Here is a 7,990-nt window from a genome sequence, read left to right on the forward strand (position 1 = left end):
TCCTGAAACGAAATGCTTCTTAAAATGAAAAAAAAAAAATGAGTGGGAGAGGGACTCAAGCCTGTAGCAAAATGTGGGCCGATGACATATTTTAAAATACGAGTGTGAAGTCTGTTCAGCACAGAGAATTCCAAGCTCACAGGGAGAAGGGCTGGATGCCCACCGAGGCCAAGGAAGGTGCCCTCCAGATGGATCAGCTAGACTGATGTCACCGAAGTGACTGGTCTGCCTTGCTTGAGAACGTGCTGTGCATTAGACATCTTGTGGATAAAATTGGTTTCTGCTTCTAAGGAACTAAAAGGACAACGGGGACCCATGGTGACTTATGCTCTGATGGGGCGAAGCAGAGACATGTCAGACTTCCTAGAGAAGAGGACTGGATGGGTTCTGAAGGATGTATAGGAGTTTGAGTGGAAGGAGAGTTGCCAGGCTGAGAGTCTTTGGCACCAGGGGTTACTGGGGCTAGACCGGGATATCTCAACCACCAGATTACAGAACCATGAGCCTTGTGTGTCAGACCATGGCCAACTGCACCTGCTTCCTGCTCTGGGGGAGAGGGCAAGAAGGCAGTGGTCACAGCCTGAAGCCTGGAGGGAAGGCAGAGGGAAGTGCTGGAGGAGCGAGTCACCAAATAAGGACTGAAAAATCTGATGGCGGAATTATTTTACCTATTAAACTTTTTGAATGTTCATACAAAGGCAATTAAATACATGATACACTGCAACAGAAGCATTGTTTTATGAACTTCGTTTTAGTAGTTTGAAATTATAGCTCCTAAAACGGTTTTCCTTAATCAGTTTATTTACATAATGTTGCTCAATTTTTTTCTACATAGAGACAGTAGAGGCGATTAAGCATTTTATATCACAGGTTATTTTCTCTCACAGGCAGAAAGAACATTTCTGTCTGATAGGCAGAAACTAACAAGATGAGTACTTCACAGGGATGAATAAGCTACTTGAATATAGAATAGATGAGTCATGACTTGAAAACAGGTCATACCCAGAAAAGTCGAAGTGTCCCTAGTTCAAAGAAAGGCAGCCTAACTGAATGCGGAAATTATAGAACAATACGATTAGTATCATAAGCATGTAAAATATTGTTGAACATAATTCAAAAACAGCTGCAACAGTCCAACAGAGAGCTGCCAGAAAATCAAGTTGAATACAGGAGAGGATGTGGAATAAGAGAGAGCAGTGCTGATGTCAGATGCGTCTTGACTGTAAGCAGGGAATACCAGAAAGATATTTACCTGTGTTTCATTGAGTATGTAATGCCATTCAACGGTGTGGATCATACGTGCAATTATGGATAATTGCAAAGAATAGGGATTCCAGAATACTTAGTTGTGCTCATGAGAACCTGTTGCATGGACCAAGAGAATGTCATTCTATCATTTCACCATACTTCCTCAATTTGTTTGCTGAGCAAACAACCTGAGAAGCTGGACCACATAAGAGTAATATGGCATCAGGATTAGAGGAAGACTTATTAACAGATGACACAACTTTGCTTGCTGAAGGTCAGGAGGACATGAAACACTCTCTGATGAAAATCAAATAATATAGCTGTCAGTATAAACTGCAACAGTATAAAGTTTGTAACAAAAACAAAAATCACACCTGGACCAATAGACACCATAGACCTCGTCAAAGTGTTAAAGTGCAAGGATGTAACCTTGACGACTAAGATGCACCTGACCTGAAAATACCAAGCAATGGTATTTTCAATTGCCTCCTGTGCATGTTACTATTGGACGAATGAATAGGGAAGATCAAAGAATTGATGCACTGGGATTCTGATATTGGCAAAGAATATTGAAAGCACCATGGACTGGCAGAACAACAAACTACTCAGTTTTGGAGGAAGTACATCCAGAATGTTTCTTAGAAGTGCAGACGATGAGACTCTACCTCATGCACTTTGGTCATATTATCGGGAGAGACCAGTGCCCTGAAGGAGAAGGACATCGTGTTTAGTAAAGTAGAGGGTCAGTGAGAGAGAGGAAGATGCTCAGGGAGATGGATTGAGACAGGGGCTGCCACAGTGGACTGAAACATAACAACAGTGGAGAGGATGGTGTGGGACCCGGCAGTGTTGTTCTGTGGTACGGTTGTGAGAAATTGGGACCAACTCAACAGCACCTACCAACCACAGCAACTCAATAAATGTCAGTGGGAGTCAGAGCAAGGAGGGCACTGACCAACTGGATCCGAAAATTAAGTAAGTCTGTTTGTAAGTACGTTTGAAACATAGGAACAAAATGTAAGAACATTATTGTGATCTTCTACTATTTCAGTGGCTATTTCATTAGGAGGATGTTAGAATATGTTTGCCTTGGTGCAAAAGCAGACTTGACCCTAGAGAAGGCAGTTTGGGTGGGTCAATTTTATTTCATCATAAGGCTTCTGTGAAGTTATTCTTTCTCTGTGGACCAAATGGCTTGACAAGTTAGTGATTTTTTTGTCCCCAACAATGTTCAAGCAGAAGCAAGCTAAGTATGTACCAAGGGTATTTGAATGATTCCTGCCCCAGATGGAAATTTGGATTCTATGATTTCCTTCTGTGGCCTCATCCCAACATACGATACCATGCATACTCCAGTCATATTAAGGCACTTATTAACTTTTTAAAAATCATTTTATTAGGGGCTCATACAACTCTTATCACAATCCATACATCCATCAATTGTGTCAAGCACATTTGTAATGGCAGTGAATGTGAGCCAAATGTCTTGAGTGTTTCTAGCTTTCCCTGATGTAAATTTTAAGGAACAGTAAAATACAAAGAAGCCCTGAGTCATTGCCTCTTTCTGATAATTTAATGCTTTTTCCATGACTGTATTTATTTTGGTTTTCTTTGTTTGTTTGGTTTTTTTTGTGTGCTTGTTTTTCCTCTGAGACTGCAGTCCTGCAAGTGTTCTTCTCCCAGGCAGTCATGGCTCTCGTTGAGAAGCCACTAAAAGCCAGAGTCAGCATTCAGGAAATGAAGCCACTGTTTTTGAGTTGTGATTGTCAGGGGGCCAGGGAGTGGTGTTGGAACAAAGTCAGAATGTGTCTGTTCTCTGGTCCCCCTAAACAAACACATGTAAATGCATTATTTTCAAGGGTCCCTTGTATGAATTTTGGGTCCCTTGTATGACATACATTACCTAACAAGCCAGACATTGACATCTGTGCCGATATTTGTGGTTGGAATTGCCTTTGAATTCTAGTTGCAAAAGAAAAATAAATGGGATTAAGAGTTTCACAAGTGAATATGCTTTCATTTTGATAGCTAATTTAAAAAAATCCTTCCAGTTGAGCTGATTGTGGGTTACCCACAGTTGGGCTGCTTTATGGATTTGACTAGAGTGTTTCTGCAAACCAAACTGTTAGGATGAAGTAAATCCTTATCAATCAGTCAATCAATCAATCCAACAATCCTTCAGAACCTTTTAACAACAACTGATAAATTGTTGACATGACATTTGAATGTTAATATTAAAGAACAAATATATACTAACTCTCGCATCATAAACTGGGGGTCGATTGTTAAGCCCATTCTTCACTTCCATTCCTAAACATGGACTTACTTTTCTGTTGAATTCATATAATTTGCTCAAGTAGGAATCAAATTCACCTACTTTAGTGGATGAAAATCTAAACAAAAATCAGTACTAACTGTTTTTGTTTTTGTTTGGGATAGGTAAGAGTTAGGTATTATTCCTAGTGAAGAAAAAAATGACTGTCAAAAGTTATTTACTTCCTTGAGGGAAAAATGGTATCCAGTTAAGAGAAAATGAAATCAGTTTCATTAGGTTCTGATGAGTTGTAGTGCACTGGGAAAGTCTTCATTGAAAGACCTCTTGGTAATGTTAAAAAGCAAAGAGGTTGCTTTGAGAACTAAGGTGCATTGGACCAGGGATTTGATATTTTCAATCACTTCATATGCATGTGAAATCTGGAAGATGAATCAGAAAGACCAGAGAAGAATTAAGGTCTTTGAATTATGGTGTTGGAAAAGAATATTGATATAACGTGGATTTCCAAAAACATACAGCAAGATACACAGCTAGACTGTCCCAGAGAACTGACAGTGGCGGGACTTCTGATCAAGTTCTCTGGACTTGTAATCAGGAGAGACTAGCCTCTGGAGGAAGACATGCTTGGTAAAGGAGTGGGTCAGCAAAGAAGGGGGAAGACCCTCAACGAGATGGCCTGAAAGAGTGGCTGCAAGGGTGGGCTCAAACAGACTGGTCGGAGTTTCATGCCATTGTACACAGGGTGGCGATGAGTCGGCATTGATTCCATGGCACCGAGAATAACTACAAACTGATGAACTTGAAAAACAAAATAAAATGTTATAAGTGGGGAGAAGTCAGAGTTTACTGCAGCCCTGAGAAGCTATATTTCAAGTTTTTGAGGATTTTTTTTTTTATTAAGTTGAAGGGGCTATTTATAGAATAGACAAGAAAAATAGGCAATCCAGGGATGGCTTAAATAATAGCAAAAATGCACAGACTAGAACTTTCATTTTACTTTGCTTAAAGATTTTGCATTTAGAACCATGCTGTGTGAAGGTAAATAAAAAAGACAAAAATATCAATATGAAGCTATGATTTCTGGCTATATCATCCATTTATCTCAATATACTTCTGAAAGTGGTGTTTCCATCATTCTAACCATTCCCAAAAGCAAATCTGACCTCTTTGATTTACACGACACCAAGGCAGAGGTCAAACATGTCTCCACCTTCCATCCTTCTCCAAACATAAGCTGACACCAGCCTTTCCTCCCATAGCACTCTGCTGGATCTGATCATCCATTGCAGTGGCCACACAGAACACACATGCAATTATGATGTTAATTCAGAAGTTAACCTATCACCACAAGGCAGAATCAGAAAACATTAAAAATACAGTATTTGTTCTACAGCAGTATTTCCCAGCCAGCAGCCTACTTTTTATGGTCCCGAGCCTCTCAGTCATGAGTTCCCCTGACCTCTGCCTCCATGGCCAGGAAGCGGGCCTGCCCTTCTGTCTCTCTTGTCTCAAGGGCACAGCTCCTCTGCTCAGTCTCACCGCTTCTGCTCACAACCTCTACTGCTTCTGCCACTTCAGATGGGGATCTTGCACACAACACTACAATGGCTTCTGTTTTCCTTGGTGGTCCAAGGATTCTCTCTTCTGCCAGTGAGATGGCTTTATACACAGAGAATGGCAAACCTAACCAATCCATGAGTCACAGTCCTCTATACCTTATTTGTGTGACTCCACCAAATCATTTGGTGAGGGAAATATATAAATGGTTGGCAAAGCCATAAATAATGTGTTAGGTTGGGTTCTCTAGAGAAGCAAAACCAGCAATGCTTGGATGTGTATGTATATGGAGAGAGATGCATATTAAGAAATGACTCACAGTTGTGGAAGTGGTTAAGTCCAGTCTGGTTCAAGTCCATGGGGCAGATGTAAGCTGAAGCCTTCTCCTGACTCTTGTAGCTGCAGGAGTTGACAAACAGGAAGCAGGAAGATGAAGCAGGAAGATCACAGGCGGGTGGAGGCCAAGCTCGATGAATCCAAGATTAATGGAATGAATCCAAGGTTGGCAATCTGCTGATGGCTCCTGAAGTCAGCGACATAACAGGAGGTTGCTGAACTCGATTCAGGATCTGAATCCAGTGGTAGAAGACCAATAGCTTCTAAATGCTGTCAAATTATAACAAGAGTAGGCCCCACCCTAAACAAAACCTCCCCCACCAACATCAAGGCTATGACTAGATCATGGAGGTTTTACAATTCAGTGTGAAGAAGACCAAAATCCTCACAACCAGACCAATAGGTAACATCAAGATAAACAGAGAAAAGATTGAAGTTGTCAAGGATTTCATTTTGCTTGGATCTAAAATCAATACTCATGTATGCGATACTCAAGAAATCCAATGATGCCTTCGGTAAACAGGATGCTCAAGACCTTTTCGAGTGCTGCAAAGCAAAGATATTTACTTTGAGGATTAAGGTGCAACTGACCCCAGTCATGGTATTTTCAGTTGCCTCCTATGTATGTGAAGATCAGAAGAAGGAAGACCGAAGAAGAATTGATACATTTGAATTTAGGTGCTGGCAAAGAATTTTGAAAGTACCGTGGATTGCTAAGAGACAAAACAAATCTGTCTTAAAAGAAATAACTGCTGGAATGCTTCTTAGAAGCAGGGTGGTGAGACTTGGTCTCACATACTTTGGACATGTTCTCAGGAGAGACCAGTCCCCAGAGAAGGTAAAGTCGAGGGCTTGCAACAATGAAGAGGCCTCGACAAGAGGAACGGACCCTGTGGCTGTCACAGCGGACTCAACCCTGAACAATTGTGAGGATGGAAGTGGTTTCCTTCTGTTGTACAAAGGTACTTTATTTTTAAAAATCATTTTATTAGGGGCTCACACAACTCTTATCACAATCCATACACACATCAATTGTGTAAAGCACATTTGTACATTCATTGCCCTCATCATTCTCAAAACATTTCATCTCCACTTAAGCTCCTACCATCAGGTCCTCATTTTTCCCCTCCCTCCCCGCTCCCCCCTCCCTCATGAGCCCTTGATAGTTTATGAATTGTTATTTTGTCATATCTTGCCCTGTTCGACGTCTCCCTTCACCCACTTTTCGGTTGTCCGTCCCCCAGGGAGGAGGTCACATATAGTTCCTTGTAATCAGTTCCCTCTTTCCTACCCATTCTCCCTCTACCTTCCCTATTTCACCACTCACACCACTGGTCCTGAAGGGATCATCCGCCCTGGATTCCCTGTATTTTCAGTTCCTATCTGTACCAGTGTACATCCTCTGGTCTAGCCAGACTTGCAAGGTCAAATTCGAGTCATGGTAGTGGAGCGGGGAGGAAACATTTAGGAACTAGAGGAAAGTTGTATTTCTCATCGTTGTAAGGTACTTTACAACAGTTGTTGTTCTCCCAGTTGCATGACTGCTGCACAGAACATTCTGTCATGGAGTTGACCACGTCTTGTTTGGTCATAGCATGAGAAAATCCTGGCCCACCAACATTGACATGAAGCTTAACTATCACAAGTAATTGATTTCACTTCACCACACCAGCAAAGATCAGGAAAGAGCTCGTCTACCTTAGGCTTTTGCTACTGTAGGATGAAAGGAGACTCGTTCCTTCAGGTCTTGACAAGACCAACTAAACCTGGGCCATCGCCCTGAGGTCTTCCTTGCTCTCATGCCTCCCAATGGCACCCTAGCCCCTTCCCCATTCTGCTCACCACGAGATGCCCAAGCTAGCTTCTGACCTGGGCTTGCAAATGTGAACCTGCAGCTCGACCACCTGGGGCTGTGGCTGCCCCAGGGACTGTGATGACCTTGGAAGGGGCTGCTTACTGATGTCTGACTTTGAAGAGCATCTCCTCAACTTGCCTTTTACCTGAACATTCAAGGCATCGCGCTACTTTTAGATTTCAAACACATGCCCCGCATGAAGTGTTTTCTCATTGCTTTGTTCAGTTGATATTTTCTTCCTACTTAAGGAGTTGGTGAAATACATTTTAGAAAGTGGCGGGTAGCACTTTTTCTATGATGCTTAGGAAGAGGTTTGCAGTGGTTTTGTTTTTGTTTTTTTCTAATAGATCAACAGTCCCAGCGTGCTGCTCCTTAGAGTAGCCTTCTGGGTATCCTTCAAGGCAGGTCTGTATGCTTTCTTGTAGGAACCACTCTTTGATTTAAACAACGTTCCTGAGAAATTAACCTCTCAAACTCACTGTCCTCGCCATTGAGTGAATTCTAACCCAGAGTGACTCTATAGGACAGGGTAGAGCTGCCTCTCTGGGTTTCCGAAGCTGAAAGTCTTCACTGGAGTAGAAAGCCTCATCTTTCCCACTGGGAGTGGCTGGTATTTTCGAACTGCTGACCTTACAGTGAGCAGTCCAGCATACATAACTGGTGGTGGGATTCAAATAATTTTTTTTATTAAATCATTTTATTGGGAGCTTGTACAACTC

This window comes from Echinops telfairi, unplaced genomic scaffold (genome assembly GCF_000313985.2).
Source record: "Echinops telfairi isolate 266 unplaced genomic scaffold, ASM31398v2 ScPeMD7_1;HRSCAF=3_0, whole genome shotgun sequence".
In the NCBI taxonomy this organism is placed as follows: Eukaryota; Metazoa; Chordata; class Mammalia; order Afrosoricida; family Tenrecidae; genus Echinops; species Echinops telfairi.